We start from the raw sequence: 16,076 nt of genomic DNA, 5'->3' as shown, positions 1-16,076 counted from the left end.
TGTCACCAACTGGGCCCTTGATTGAGCCCATTCTTTTCCAGAACACTATCCCCAACCCTGCTGTGGTGACATTTTTTTCTACATTAAAATTCTTCAGGGGTAGGACTTGTATGGACCTGCAGGGCTGGGGCTGAGAGAGCCTTAGAACTGTCTGGAGGTCCCTGGTGTTCTCTCAGGCCTTGGTCCCAACTCAGAACCCCCCCCCCCCCCCAAGGAGAGGTGGCACGACTTCGGACAGGCTCCTTCACTTCGAGGTGCCTGTCTTTCAGGTGTGGAACCAAAGAGCCTTAGGGCCACTGGCAGTTTTCTCAAGCATGAGGACACTGAGTGGTGAGCATCCTTTTCTTTTGCCACCACCAAACAGGATGGTGGCACTATGACATGCTGGCTTCTCCACCCTCCCAAACAGGTGGCAACAAAAGCACAAAAGGCTCATTTTCAAATCACATATGGCTTCTTTGACCCCATCAAATAACTTTATTCACACAAACGTCCCTTAATTTACAAAGCCTCAGTCATTCATACACATTAGGGGATCCACAGTGTTCAAAGAACTTAAATATAATGTATTATACCAGCCCAAGTAACCAAGTACAAAACATATTCATATAAAGTTGTTCACACGTAGGTCCTAGATTACCAGCTTCTGTGCAAAAAAAGAAAATAAAGAAAAATAGATTTATTAACTAGTATTTGAAACTAACTTTGTGCCTGGCTTAAAACCTCCCTCATGCCCAAGACTGTCCCACATGAATGTTAAGAAGTCATGAAAACATCCTGCCTGCCCTGCAGATGGAAAGAAGTCCCCGGGACACAACTCTTTAAAGCATCCCCAAATAAGCTCCCTTCCTCCTGTGGTCTCTCCTGGAAAAACATTTTCTGGGGCGGAAGCTCCCTGGGCAACCAATGGCAGTAGATTCATCTCTTGGGGATGGCTGTGGATGCTCACATGGGACAGTCCTCCGTTGCACCCACTGGTTTCCCTTCAAGAGCATGTCTAGGACAGGAGCCCCCCTGTCCTCAGGGCCTGGGCAGGGCAGGGCCACACTGTGCTACAGTTCAGCACAGGAGGGAGGAAGAGGCAGTATCCCTGGGCTTCTGTCTCCCAAACCTGCCAGTCTGGAGAGCTGATAAAGAAGCTTGGCTGCTCTGAGGTTGCCTGCCAGCAGCTGTCTGTGTACCAGACAGCCTAAGGGAGGTAAAACTAATCAAGGGAGGGATACCAAGAGACCCATCCCGCGTAGAGCCGCCAGTGCCTCCAGATGTGGGGGAGGAGTAGGGCACAGGGGCAGGGTGATCGGTGGGAGGCACACTTGGTGGGCAGGGTTGGAAGGGGCCTTATGGCAAGGCAAGGGCAGAGTTAGGGTCCCCTCCTTAGGGGGTGGCAGCCTGACTCTTGCTCTTCCAAGTGTCCAAAAGATACCCCAAGGCTAAAACCCAGACACCGTCCTTTTTAGTTGTCTTCTAAAGAGGTAAACAGCCAACAGCATATAGATTCCCACAATGCCAGCTCTTTTCCTTTTCTTAGAAAAAGATTCAAGCAAAAATAATCTTATTGCTCCAAACACTGGTTTTCTAGGATAGGAGACAAGTGATATGTTAAGGAGCTGAGAATCTTGGAGGAAGGGAATGGTGGAGGTGGGGAATGTTTGGGGCAAGGCCCTGGGAAGCAGGGAGTGGTCTTAGCACCACAGGCAGGGAGCAGGGGCAGTGAGGGCCCTTCCCCGACCCTGGGCTTCTCTGCCTGCATCTGCTCTGGGGCCACCACTGGCAGTGCCACAAAGGAGGCCAGGCCTTTCCAGAGTTAGCTCTCCACCCAGTGTGGGCACAGATCTCCTCCAGCTGTAAACAGGGTATTTCTTAAGTAAACATTTGATACACTTCCTCAGAAAGGCAGCCATGGTGGGCAGAGCCCATCAGGATGGGAGAAAAGAGCTCCCATTACCTGTCCCAAAACCCCCGGAATGAGATGAGCCCAAGGCTGGCAACCTCAGTCCCAGTGCCCAGAAAGGGGTCAGGTGGAATCGATCTGGAAGGAGCAGCCTGCTGGGTCCTCCTGGCTAGAGGTAAGAGGCAGGGAGGAACCTGCTGGAGAGGTGAGGCAGAAGGTGCACCTGTCTGCAGCAGTTTTTCTGTCCTGGGTTAAAGCTGCTTGGAGCGCCTGGAGGTGGGTAGGGGACATGCCTGGCTGCAGCCCTCAGGAAGCAGGTGTGGGAGTGCAGAGGGTCATCCTTCCCCCGTGGCTGTCTCTGGGCAGGAGGGAATGTGAGTGCAAGTGACAGATGGACAGACAGGGAGAAGGAGAGAAGGAAGCCACACTTTCAGCTGGGCTGGCGGGGTGGGGTTGGGGGGGCAATAGATTAAGGCACTATGACCTGTCCTTGCTGCCTCACACTCAGACCCATGAGGGCCGGGGCCAGGATGGTCTCCAACAAGCCATCCTTCCCACAGATCCAAGAAGAGAATGACTGAGTGCTGTCTTAAGGTCTGGAAACTCCTAGAACTTGGACAGGTCTAACAAACCTGGTGGTGCTGAGGTGAGGCCCCACGGAGGTCCTGGTGAGCCTGAGGCGTGGGCAGGAGAAGGAGGGAAGCAACAGAAGAGGGTGCCAATCCCTGAGGGGGGCAGGGAGAGGCCCTAAGAGATTGCAGGGCCACCTGGGGCTGACCCAAAGCTGCCCACCACCTGGCTGGGTACCTGTGGTGGACAGAGTGGAGCGGCAGGGGATGGGAGGGGAGGAGAAGAGGGAGGGACAGGCACTTGGGGTTAAAGAGCTGGCCCTCGAGTGAGCTGAGGAGGGAGGTCCTACCACCAAGCTGGAGCTGGCTGGGAGTCCCGGAGGAAAGGTGAGGAAGCAGCAGCCCTGCCAAGCTGCCTCCCTGAGACCTACAGGGGAGACTGTGACACCAGGCGGAAGAGCTATGGCCCCAAGACCCTAGACAGAGCTGAGGCTGGGGGAAGCAGGAGAAAAGATGGGCAAAAAGCAGGCGCCTCAGGCTGGAGCCCCCACCAGGGGCCTCAGAACACAACTACAGCCAGAGAGCCAGGGTGCCGGGTCTGGAGGCTTGCTTTTCCCATCTGCTCACGTACAGAGACGGCTACCCGCAAAGGAAGGTGGGCGGGGGGCAGAGAAGGAACACACACTCAGTAGGGAACCCTGCTGCCCTGACCCTCCAGCTGCAGTGCAGTGTGCTAAGAGGCTGCCTGAGAAGACAGGAGGAGACAGGGGACCACCGCGGGCTTCAGTCCAGGAAGGGAAGGGCCTGGTCGCCCCCTGCAGCCCTGCCTGCTAAGGGGAGGAAGAACCCTGGGCTGCGTGGCTCGATGCTGTGCTGGTCTCCTACACTCCCAGGGCCAAAGGTCTGCTGCTTTGCGGGGAAATCCCTCTTGGTCACATACCAACTGAAATGCCCTCCAGCTGTCTCTGTATCACTCCTCTGCTGGTTTAGGTACAAAAACAATAAAACAAAAACCCAAACAGGAATGACTACTGTCCCTCTCCCAGAGGCCCAATCCCATGTGGCTGTTATGGATGTGAAAAGGCCTGGAAAAACTTTGGAGCAGCCCAGAGTGCACCCAGACAGAGGGCCACACGGACAGGAGGGCCCGGTTAAGAGAAGCAGCCCAAGAGGAAGGGCTGCTGTCAGGAGATACTGTCAGGAGCAGAAGGGCCGCCTGGACAGTGAAGGTTGGGGTACCTGAGGCGGCAATGGACCACACCTGCACCTAGCAAGCACGGGGTCTCCCCTGTCCTGCCAGACACCTTCCTGCCCAGGGCAGCTCCAATCTCTTCCCACTGGACACATTTACATTGAGGGTGGGCAAAGTCCCTGGGGTGAGGGAGATGGCGCTCGACAGTGTGTCCTGGATGTGACACTGTGGACCCCAGCATACAGGGCACACCCTTCACTGCAAGACGGTGGTGGCTAGTGCAGGGTGCCCTGTATTCATGGCAATGGTCACAACCGGCTCGTGGGGCCTCAGGCAGTCTCTGTGATGGCCTAGAAACTTGCAGCACCCCTGGGAAGACGACGATCGGGAGGCAGCAGTGAGGGGTGACCTCAGCAGTGACAGGTGCCCACAGAAGACCCAGGGTGTCCTGGGCAGAGGTTTGGCACAACAGTTTCCTAACAGAGAAGTGGGCTTTTGGGGCTGGGGTCAGGTGGTCAGTCATCTGCAGCAAGTGGGGATGGTCACATGCTACCTCCTCCCTGGGGACTCCCAGTTATAAAGGAGAGAAAAGGGGACTGATTCCCAGCACTGAGAGTCCTGGTGTGGCCTGGGGTTCCCAACAGCTTAAAGAGAACCAAACCCACAGTTTAGGCCTCCTTTCTGGAGTCCTCCTGGCCAAGCCCTAGCTCCCTTTTCCAGGTGGTTCTTCGCCTCTGATCCCATCCGAGGGCCAGGAGCCAGGGCCAGGACCAGCCCACCAAGGAATCCAGCAGTTTCTGCATCTGGTAGGGAGGTGGCCCAGAGACCTCCTTGGGTCTTCATGTCCCAATCCAGGAGAAACCCCAAAATTCTCTCTGGGGAGACAGGTCTTCTCCGAGAAGGTGAGATGCTCTAAGCAGAACTGGGAGATGTGTAAAAGAAAGAAGACAGAGGTAAAATGAAGGACAAAACCAAAATCGTTCCCTAACCTTATAAAAACGAACAGTGAAATTTATACATATGCCTTGTCCACACTGAATTTCTTTAAAGAAATGGTGCCTGTCCACAGCATAGCTTTCTGCTCTTCTGAAGTCTTGATGGTTTAAATTAAAAAAGGAAAAAAGAAAAAAAAAAAAAAAAAAAAAAAAAAAAAAAAAAAAAGCGAAACTAAAAGGAGGGGAAACCAAACAAAAGCTTCACATTGCCGGAGATCCAGCTGTCGGGAGATCGCCAACCAGCCGAGCCATCACCTGTACCCTCTGCCGTCCTGCCGGAGACACGATGGGACTGTGGGTTCCAAAGGATCAACCTGGAAGACAGAAGGCAAGCAAGGAGTGGACACAGGATCGCTGGGCTGGGGCACCAGCACCCCACCCAACCCACTGTGCTCAAGCAGTTTCCTAAATGCTCCACTGCAGGGACTCGAGCGCTGCGGAACGATCCTGCCACGGACAGGCATTCTTATTTCTCAGAAAAGGAAACAGATGCCCAAGGTCATGACTAAGGAGAGACCCTGGGATCTGATCAGGGTCCCAGGTCCTATTCCCACCCCAGCTTTCCGGCACTGTGAGGGGACAGACCCCACAGGCCTCGCCTGCCTGGTTCTGCTGAGCCCTTCCTCCCCGCCCTCCAGGGCTAACTGCGGCGGCCCTGGGCATCACAGCGTCCCCTCAAGCTTGTGCTATCCTAATTTTAGACGTAAAACTTTAGTATTTGGTTAGTGTTGGTTAGTGTTAGTATTGGTTGTGATTTGGAAACCACCTTGGTGCCAGAAGACAGACAAGAAGCCTGCCCCGGAACCTAAATCTAGTGGAACCTAGAACCCAAAAGCCTACAAAGAGATTGGTCTTGGGCCGCCTGGGGCCAAGCCCCGTGATCAGAGCTAAGGCCGGCCTTGTCCTAGCAGTGTGGGCTCAGGGCAGCAACGCTCCACATCCCTGCACATGGAATCAGCTGGTTCTTCAAGGGCCTGCTTCCGCACTGAACCACTGGACAGATGCATCTTTCCTGTGTGCACACTACCCCCCAGAGGCTCTCCGCGGGCTGAGGCCTGCCCGTCAGTCTGGTGCCACTGCCTGCCATCCTCCGCGGCAGCCTTCTTACCCTCGGAAGAGGCGGCGGGGCGGGGGGATAGGGCAATTTACTACCTCAGCCTCGAGCTCTTCCTCTGAAAACGGGGGGGGGGGGGGGGGGGGGGGCATTTTTTTGAACTGCGTGGAATAATGACTGGGCTGTACCCTCCCACAGCAGGCTGACGTATTTGATGAGCCCGCCCCTTCCCCCAGCCAACAGTCTTCAGCCACACTCTCAACGTGCTAGATTTAAACAGGCCGCGGTTTGTTCAGTCATCTACGGCGCTGCGGCCTGGGCGAGGGCGCCAAGTGAGGATACCTCCGCCAAGCCCCACCCACCAGCCAACGTGGGAGAGCCTTCTGGAAAGCAGCATGGCAATGTACTGTCAGAGTCTGAGATGTGCTTAGCCCCACACCCTCCAGTTCTGCTCCTGCAAATCGAGCTTCAGATAACACTAAATAAGGAGAGGACTCTGTGAAGAGATGTTTGCTGCCGTAACTTATGAGGCAATAACTCAAGTCCAAAAATAAGGGATGATTAAGCAAATGATCCATCAACTTGATATACTGCAGAGGAAACGAGGGAGTTATATGGCATTTTGATTAAACCAGAAGCCCGACTCTGGGTTAAGTGGAAAGCAGCAGGTTACAAAGTTGCATGGCATGAAGTAAGAATATGGTGGGTCCCCAGCTCATGCTGGAGCTTAGACCCCACAGTGAGGTGATGAGGGAGTGAAAACTCAGCAACTCAATTATGGGGTTTAGAGGTGGACCCCCCTACCCTTGACTGGATCCTGGTGGCTTCGTAAGAGAGAGGCCAGACAGACACATGCTCCCTCCGTTGCCACAGGATGCCCTGTGCTGCCTGAAACTGTCAGCAAGAAGGGCCATCACCTGATATGGGCCTCTGATTTGAGACCAAATAAATCTTTTCTTTAAACTTACCCAGTCTGGAGTAATGTGTTACCAGCAACAGAAAGCAGACTGATGCACTGTGACTACATAAACCCCACCCCCAACACCAGCTGACAGCAGAACCTGGCCAGAACCACACCAAGACTTCTTCCCCAGCCTCTGATTTCCAAGGTACAACACGCATCACTCTCACACTTGACTGTTTAATGAGAACAGCACACTCTTTCAGACACAGGCTCCTGTCTGGGCTCCTCTGTACAGCGGGCAGTGGAGACTTCTCCACACCTGTCATGTGAGAGGCTAGACGGATAATTCCTGCTCCGTTGCCCCAGGAAGGGGTGACCCAGTGTCTCCTTTGTTCTGGGGTGGCTGAGATGCACTGGGAGAGTATGAAAACTGGAAAGAAAAGAGATTCCTCAGGTCAGCCTCCCACTCTGCTGCTCCTGCTCCCCTGCTAGTTACCCTCAACAAGAGCCCACTTGCGGGTCTCGATCCCAGCTTGGCAGAAGGCAAATCACCACGACCGTGCACTCCCTGCCAGTTCAGCAGCCACCTCCAGCCCCAGTTTCAAGCTCTCTCAGCAGGTGAGGCAAGTTGACCAGATGAGGACACCTCCCCATCTGAGCACTAGGACCTTGTAAAGTATGACAGAGCTCAGGAAACCGTGCAGTCCGCTGTGGTCTGCTAAGACACTCCTTGGGATCTTTCAAATTCCCTTTCCTCCTCCCCAGGTGAGACCTAAGCATTGGACAGCGTTCTCAAAAGGGTGGCTGTCAACACCCTCAAAAGGTAGGTGGCGTGTGGCGGCTGGAAAGCAGTGCTGGTGAGGTGGTGGGGAATTTCAGAAGCCAGAGGCCCCTTTACACAACAAACTAGTGGGATGGAGAGTGGCAACAGAAGGCTGCACCCACAGCACAGCACCCTGCAAGAGTTCCTGAGATGCCCGCTGGCAATGAGGCTGTGACAACAGGAACCCTTGCTGGGAAGTGAGGCTGGCAGTTCCCAAGGCCCTCCTGTCGGGAGGCCTCAGGACAGCCCAGGTCTAGGTCTGGCTCTCCCCTGGGGAGAGGACCTTGGCCTTGGGTTCCTCTTACATCTCCCATCACGGAGGATACACCTTTCCCAGGGAGCACGGGGCATGGTTGTTCGATGGAGGTGGAAAGGCCCTTTCAAACAGTCGAGGGAACGGTGCGGCCACACGATGCTGGGTTACAGCAGCGACCCTCCTGGGCACCTTTGGCACCATAAACGGTACAGGTTCCAGCACTCATGCGTCACCCTTCATCCTGGCAGATGCCACATCTCACCTCAGTGGCTACCAGTCTCAACAGGGCTTGGTTTGTCCCACTCACTGGAGATCCTACTGCTGACCTAGCGTGCTCCTGGTACGCTAAGCCACACCTGCTAAGCACAGTGAAACATGGTGATGTGACAAGCCTGTGAGTGACATCTGTACCTTACTTTGTGATTACTGTGAGGATGAATGTGGGCCAGTCTGACCAAGGGCACAAGCCCAGAGATACAGAACAATACAGGCCACATCCCAGAGCAGTAGGCCCTGTGCTTAATCCAAACTTCTGCAGTTTTGTGGCGCAGAGCGTTCCCACCAGGACTGCATGTGCTTCGAAGCCAGTGGTCGCTGGCTCTAGCAGCTCACATCTGAGATCTCTAAGTGCAGAAGGCAATCTGGAAGGATTGTTGGCCGATCCTTATCCTCCTTAATTTGGCTCTTGGACTGAGGTCCCAATATATCCCACCTTATTTCTCTAAAACTATCATACAGCAAACATTTATTGAGCACTTAATATATGCCTTAGTAAGCTGGTACAGGTAACAACCTAGCAAGGCAGCCCACAACCCTCTTATACTGCATTCCTATCACTGTCCCAAAAGGGACCAGCTTTATCTACCACCTCATTTCACCCCAGCAACCCTATGTGGCAGGAGCTGTTGTCACCCCCGTCTGAAAGAGCTGAAGAAACTGAAGCTCAGAGAAAGGCTGCGGTTTATAAAAATGGTAGAGAACAGGGTTTAAACTCAGGTCAGTCTCATTCCAAAGTCCCTGCTCTTAATGTGTAACTCCGTCACATCAAATCCCTTCCTAGAGAGACAGGAGCTGGAGGAGAGTTTAAAACCCATTTAATCCCTGCATTTATAAATAGAATTACTTAGAAAAGGGCTCTTGGAAGGCTTGGCTTAGGTGCCTCTGTGCAGGTCTGGGGCCCAGGGCACAAGGAGGGACGTGTTGCCAACCAGACGGTGAGCAGTCTTCCAGCAAGTTCCTCTGCCAGCTGAGCAGCTGTCTGGTCTGCCCGAGGGGTCTGGGGAGCCAAAATGCTTCCACTAAGGTCATTAAGGGCTTGGAGCACAGAAGCAGGGAGGCGCTCAGGCAAGCAGGCGACAGGAAGAGGGGGACGGATGGGTCCATGCCCTTCTCCTGCCCCGATTCCTCAACCTGCAGGCATGGCACACCCTGGTGAACCAAGGGTCCTTCCTTACTCTCTGTGTAGGGCCTTCCTGCTTTGTTGATGTCAAAGTGCCATTTCTTTGAACAGGTGAAGGTGAGGGGTAAGTAGGTATTACTTGAAAAATCGACTCCCCATCCCTGGTTTTGTTAAGTCTTGTAACCCACACACAGGATTCAAAAATCTCTGGGAGCACTGGGCCTATAATCCCAGAGACTCAAGAGGCTGAGTCAGGAGGATGGCAGGTTTGAGGCTAGTTCTGCCACCTTAGCAACACCCTGTCTCAAAATAAATAAAAAGGGCCAAGGACGTAGCTCAGTGGTAAAGGGCCCCTGGTTTTGGTCCCCTGAAAAATTTCTAGGAGCTAAAACTGCAAATGAAACACAGCGCCTGCACTCCAGGGCTCTATCAGGGAAAGAGCCCAGGCTTTATGGCAGGCACTTGAGGGTTCAATCCAAGCCTTGCCACTTACTAGTCACTTCCATGATCCAAGCTTCCTTTTCCTAATAGAAAATGCAGATGGTGCTATTTGTCCTCTGGGGTCTGCTGTGAGGAGTGAGGAGTCATGGCACCTGGAAGAGTGAGCCTAATCGGAACGACCTCGCTGCCATCTGCGTTCATGGTCACTTTGGTTCTTATGGTGCCACAGACTGTACTATCTACAACTTATATTGAGTCCGGGCTCAATTTAGGGAATCTCTGTCCTACGTTCTCGCCATGGAGGTATGAATGGAGGAATGGAGGTGGTGGGGAAGGCAGCTCTCAGATCCCCATCTGGAGGGATGTGGATCTCTGCCACACACTGCCATGAGGGCCCCAGGACAGCAGGTGGGAGCTGAAGTATTCTCAGCATTTCCCCAGAAAGCTTAAATACAACCTGGCTGCTTATCAGGACCTATTGCTGAAAGTGTTAGAAGAGTAGCCCCCTCCCCCAGCCCCTGCAGGCTTCAGAGTGGCTCAGAGCAACAGAAGTCCTGCTGGTCAAGCAGACGGGGACCTCGAGCATCTGTGATGCCCAGTGCAAGCACAGGTTCTCTCTGCTCTACACATCCCCTTTTATCTATTAAAAAAAAAAAAAAAAAAAAAAAAAAAAAAAGCTTTTCCTACAGATGAGGAATTTCAGTCTTGGAGCTCACTTAAGTTACAGTGGCTGACTAGGACTCCAACGTGGTCCAGCTTCCTCGACTATGCCCTGCCTCTCACCTGTTTGTTGGCCCACTCACAGATTAAGGTGCAGAATGAACTCGAAGTGTGGTATTGCCAGTGGGAGCCAAGAACTCAACTAAATTCTCTTGCAGACCTGGCTGGGCACCGTCTCTGCAGCTAACAATACCTCTTATAAGCTAGACACCCCACGAGGCTTAATAAGTAGTGCCTTCTTTGCTTAAACCAAAGTCCACATAGGAATTATCCCCACTGTGCAGACAAGCAAGCTGAGGCTAGGGTTATTAATTCTCAGCAAACATGCACCACAGGTGAAGAGAGCAAAGATAATCTGTCAGGGTCACAGATGAACTCCAACCAAATCATACTTCACCTGGTCAACAGACCAAAGCGTCTGGCCTCTCATACAGACATCTACACACCAGCCCTGGGGGTTCAGCAGGCCCAGTACCTGTCTGTTCCCATGGGTCGGAGGGGCTGAGCGGGGAGTCGAGCCCCCTGCCACGCCCCTGAGCTAGCAACTGCGGTGCTCCAAGTAAGGCAACACCCGATGATGCCACAGCAGCCCACAGCACAGCACTCGGTGTCCTGCTGTCAGGGTAGACAATGAATCGGAGGATGCCACTTTCAGTCTTAAGGTCTACAAGAAGGGGCATGGCGTTAGAGAAAAGCGGAAGACGACGCCAGTAATTATGAAATCAGACATGGCAGCAGCTTCACAGTAGGCCATGACAACCTGGAAGACCAGGAGGCCCTCACCGGCAGCTTGTCCATAGGTAGATATCCAGGAGCGCATCCAGCCGCGTGGGGAGGATGACTCCATACGATGTACAGAATGGCCAAGAGCTGTTCTGTCCAGGGCATGGGCCCTGGAGTAGGAAGACCCAAAGCTACCTCTCCACTCTCTCCATTACCTGCTCTGGCCTTTACCTAGTCAAGGCCTCCAAGCCTCAGTCTTCTCAACTTAAAATGAGGAAACATCTACTTCGCCAGGTGTGAAGACCTGGCAAATTTCCAGGCAGTGTGGCAAGAAATACTTAATACTACGCTGTGTATTCTGATCTCACCGCCCCTTAGACGACAAGCTTTCCTGAGGACGGACAGTCTGCTGCTTCTCTTAGGCCTCTCAGGTTACCAAGCAGTGTTGGCTTTTAGAGGGAGCTCAGATACTGAGTGAGTGATAGAAATGGCCGGTCAACACACAGCAACACAAAATTAATCTGTGAGCTCCGAGGGATCATTCGTTCAACATGAGCATTGCAACAAGAACATGGTTAAAAATTCCTGCTCTGGTCGAGGTCCCACTTCACTGCCAAGTGCTCTGCACACACTCCCACTGAGCATCCGGGCACAGACGCAGGGAGGGATGCTCCCCTCACCTCAGAAGGCTGGGCCACCTCTCCACGTGCCAGCAGCTGGTAAGGGTCAGAGCCAGGACTGGGCCCAACCCGGAAGCCCGGGCCAGCTTCACCATTCAGCTCTCCTCACACCTTCAGACTGGGGCTCACAGGAGCCTACTGTTTGGATTCCAGCTCTCCACTCCCCCTCCCCTTTCAGCAGGAGGCCCTCCCTCAAAGGGGAAGAAGATCTAACTGTCTACAAATACGCTGTTCATGTGGAGCGGGCCCTTGAAATCCAGGTATGAACAGTTGGCCTCAGACCATGCATGTCCCCTGAGTCTAAGTCAGCCCCGGTGACTTAATTCAAGAGGACTGGAGTCTGAGGTTGGCCCTATGGAGTTTCTGTAAGGCAGACTCTCACCAGACTGTAACAGCACAGGTACGATTTGAGACATGGCTCCTAGGTCGCAGCACATTCAAAGACACTAAGGTAACATGCAAGAAAATGATGAAGGTTGGCCCGGTGGCCAGGAGACCTGCTTCCACCGGCATTGCTTGCTCTACCTCTATGGAAACTTCATTTCTTAGGTGCTAACTGAAGGACTTGGGACCAGAGCAGGGATTCTTAACCTGAGATCTCTCTAGGCCCAGGGATATGGCAGGGGTTCTACAAACCCCGTGAAGGATCATGAAATGTAAGTCACATTCACTTTTCTGGTAAAATATTCCACTATTCAGATACTGAGATGGGGCCAGGACACAAAGAGTATGGGAAGCCAGGAGAATCTCTGTAGGCTCCTGTTCTGTGAGGCAAAAACTAACCAGGAAGCAACCTGTGGGCCTGAGGAAGGGCTCCCCGCAGCCCAAGACAGCAGGGCTGGGGAGATCAGATCAGTGAGCATTTGGCGGGAGGCAGACTTCAGCTCAACCGTCCCAACAGTGGGGCAGTGAGGTTCTTCTCCCAGCGAATTTCAAATAACCTACGCGCCACCCCCACTTAAAGGGATGGGTGCCATGGAGAAGAGGTGGCTCTGTGCCCCATCAGCTGACCACCTACACCGAGGACACACTCCCACAGCACAACTGGAAGACCCAGCACACGGCAGGGAGTGGCTTGCTAAAAGGGTACTAGCAGAGCTCAACACCAGGACAGTATGTCACCTTAACTCAAGTGTGCCAGGAAGCGCCATCTGGGGAGCGAACAGGTCTATGCCGACTGAAGTGAGTGGCTAGGGTGGAAGCTCTCAGGGAGGAGACTTAGTCACATTGCAGCAGTGCCCATGTCATCAGCACTGCTGACTTCACAGGACTTTGAGCCCGATTCCCTGGAGTGTGCTGCCAAAAATGCTGGTACTACAAAGTTCGCCAAACGCATCAGAAGAAGAATCACCGGGCAAGACGGAAGATTCCAGATTTGGAGGTCTCCGTGGTAACAGCGGTAGCACTGAATCACCCCATCTGGGTCTGAGAACCTAGACCCACCGAAACTGGTCTTTCTGGCCTTGAGAAGCCAGAGGCCCTGGGGCACTGGGGCCGCCGTTTCCCTTAAGCACCTCAGCTGGTAAACAGGTCCTGGGTGGAACTCAAGACCAGCCGAGGAGAACTTTTTGTCCCTAAAGCAGCCCTGGTAATTGGCAGTTAGTGATGTGGATACCCTAACGATTTCCTTTCTCAATTTATTAAGTGTGGGGTTGAAATAAAAGCCGCCGCGGACGGCCTCCCTGAGTCCCTGCGGAGCCGGGTTCAGCTGCGGTGGCCGTGATTAGCAGAGAAAGGGCTCCAGGGAAGCCTGGGGTTCTGAGAGCTACCCCAAGGACCCCGTGCCAGGAGGAAGATGTCGTAGTCCCTGTTATTAGCTAAAGGAGAGGTCACTCTTCCATATGGGGACAAGACAATTTGTGGTTATAAAAGGGAAGACTTAAACCAGGTTGTGACCACAGAGTGGCCCAGGCAAAAGGAGACCATACAGACTTCTGGCCAAAGCCCAGCACGCCAAGAGGAACTGGCGGGCACGTGCTAAGGGGTTTGCGCTCTCTTGGGGAAGGAAGGGTACCACAAATAGGGAGAAACAAAGCGAGAACACTTGATTCGCCTAAGAGGATTTGGCAAAAAGAAAACAGCAGGGTGAGGCCGCAGCGGAGCCACCTTACTGAGCTTCTGTGTACGTGCTGGAGTGGAGGACACACAGTGCGCACAGCCCCGCGCTTGGGACAGGGAAACGCTGGCCTAGAAAAGGCAGATGGCTTGCCAACTCACCCAGCCAGTAAGTGGCAGAGCGGCCATGTAAACCTAGGCTTCCGGTCCATTAGGTTCAACAGCAAGTCCCATAATGTCCCGATAACCACTATGGGAAAACGGGGTTTGGGACATCCTCTCCAGCTGCTGCCTTTCTTCCTCCACATGCTCAGAAGGTGGCTGTGCAGTCTCACGCCCTCTGGAGACACGTCCTGCCAGGTGTGACCTCTCCTCGCTCTTACTCATTCACCCTCCTAAAACACAGCCCGGCACAGTCCCTCCCTGGGATCCGCTCTCCCACACGTCCCTGCTCTGCCTGCACCCACACAGGCTCCCCTGCTACTCCCCTTTCTCCAAGGTCTGTCCACAGTGAAACGTCCAGTCCCACGTTGCCGTCGGACTGCCAGCATGCCCTTCTCCTGGCTTCTGATGGGCCTGGGACAGTGCTGGACCACCCTGGACTTAGCCAGATGGTTCTCTTTTTGGGTTCTCAATGGAGAAGAGCCTGGGCTTGCCCTCCAGCCCTTGTGCTGGCACTCGCTGGCCATGTGGTCAGGGCAAAATCACTTCCCCTCTCTGGAATGGGAGTGGGGGGCAGAGACACCCAGGATGCAGGTGAGGTATAACAAGGTAACAGTGGAGGGTACTGGGTCTGGCAAAAAGCACATGCTCCGCAAGTTCAGGATGGGGGAGAGCAGGGGAGGACACACCCTCACCCCCTCCTCTCCTGCCTACCAGACTGAAGCCTGCACAGGCCGTGTGCGACACAGGAACAGTGGATGCACGGCCACCAGCAAGCACCAGGGGCTCGGTGTGTATTTGTTAAATGAATGTTAAAAACAAACCTAGGGGTTCCTGGGTTCCATGGAGTGGACCTGGTGTGGAAGACGAACTGAAGGAGTGACCTTGAAACCCTTTCCCGCCAGCTAGATGTCAGTTAAGGTTGCAGGGCCACCCCTCAGCCCCTGGAATTGCACTTCACAACCTGGAGGCAACTGACCAGAGACTTTCCCCTCCACTCCTTTCCTTAACCCCAAATAGAAAGTAGTTCTCAAATGCAAATTAAAGCAACTCTCAAAATCAATTTTATAGCCAGCAATCATGGTCCTGGTGTTAGACAACTATTTAAAAGTAAAGACAGCCAGATGCTGGCACTACAAAGCTGCTCCATGGCAGAACTACCAGGCTATCCCTGGGACAAGACCCTGCTCAGGTTTTCAGCTCTAAAAGCAAATCAATACAAAACCAAAATGCCATGTTCTTGAGACATGATTACAGCAGCCTGCATATGCAAACTAAGACAAGAGCCAGACACATCAGTCACCTTCATTTGGATCATCAGTAAAAAGCAATACACCGCACATCACAGCCACCAAATAAAGGCCAGGAAGGAAGACTCGGGTCTCAGGAGGCCATCCCATGCCTGGGAAGGTGACCTCCATTCAGCACCAAATTTGAACTTCAACCACCCTCCACGACCCCACTGATCACACACAGCTCAGCACAAACTCCCACAGAAGCAAGGGGGGCTTTACTGGCGTCCTGCACCTCCTGCTCCCAAGTCCCTCTCCTGCAATGGTCAGGATCTCTTACAGTTCTGTCCCCACGGCCAGTTGTGTAAGCCACAGACCACAGAGTCATATTTGAGCCACCCCTTCCTCATTTGGTCTGACAGTCCCTTTAGAAATCCCCCCAAATATACCTTGATCTCATCTGTGCTTTGCCGGCTCCCTGCTTCCACCACGCCTGCCTCCCTCCAGTTCCACCTGCCACACAGCAGCCAGGGCTACACTCTACCCATGCACACCCACGGTTCCAACTGCAGCTCAACCACTCAGGGACCTCAGAGCTCGGACTGATCGGGCTCCCAGTCCCTCCCGTCCTCTCCTCGCGGTGTCCGGCTCCTTTTCCCTCTGCTTGGCAGAGGCGTCATCCTCCAGGTCTGTTTCAGGGGCATGTTCTTCAAGAAACTTTCTTTGGGCTAGACCCCTATTTTTCACTAGTTCCTTCAAATATTCCCAAGCAGTATTTCTTTTATGATATTTCTCTCCAACTGAGGAGGTTGATGTGCCTCCAGGGTGGGGACCAAGTCTGTTTTTTCGCCAGAGCCTACCATAGTGCCTGGTATGTAGGCAATCGATAAATACAGAAGGAATGGGCCCTCTCTGATGTGTTTTTCCTATTCCTAGTGGGGAACAGGGAAAGCAATGAACGTGCACGCATTTCAAGATGC

The 16,076-nt window shown here is 53.4% G+C and overlaps 1 protein-coding gene and 1 long non-coding RNA gene across 2 annotated transcripts in view; both read right to left on the bottom strand.

Moving 5' to 3' along the window:
- Positions 1-462: 462 nt before the first annotated feature.
- Positions 463-4,759, bottom strand: LOC124976778 (uncharacterized). Its single transcript, XR_007107058.1, has 2 exons — positions 4,642-4,759; positions 463-646 (listed from the first exon to the last, which is right to left on the bottom strand). It is a non-coding gene; the product is annotated as an uncharacterized LOC124976778 (long non-coding RNA).
- Positions 4,760-4,818: 59 nt separating this feature from the next.
- The window catches only part of Stk35 (serine/threonine kinase 35), a 36,287-nt gene continuing 25,029 nt past the window's right edge, over positions 4,819-16,076 (bottom strand). The window contains exon 4 of the mRNA XM_047540564.1: positions 4,819-4,961. The gene's annotated coding sequence lies outside the window, so the exon portion shown is untranslated. The remainder of the gene's footprint in view (positions 4,962-16,076) is intronic.

The sequence above is a fragment of the Sciurus carolinensis genome, chromosome 2, assembly GCF_902686445.1.
Source record: "Sciurus carolinensis chromosome 2, mSciCar1.2, whole genome shotgun sequence".
Taxonomy (NCBI): Eukaryota; Metazoa; Chordata; class Mammalia; order Rodentia; family Sciuridae; genus Sciurus; species Sciurus carolinensis.
The sequence above is the reverse complement of the archived record's forward strand: the minus strand, read 5'-3'. Positions and strand labels throughout refer to the sequence as shown.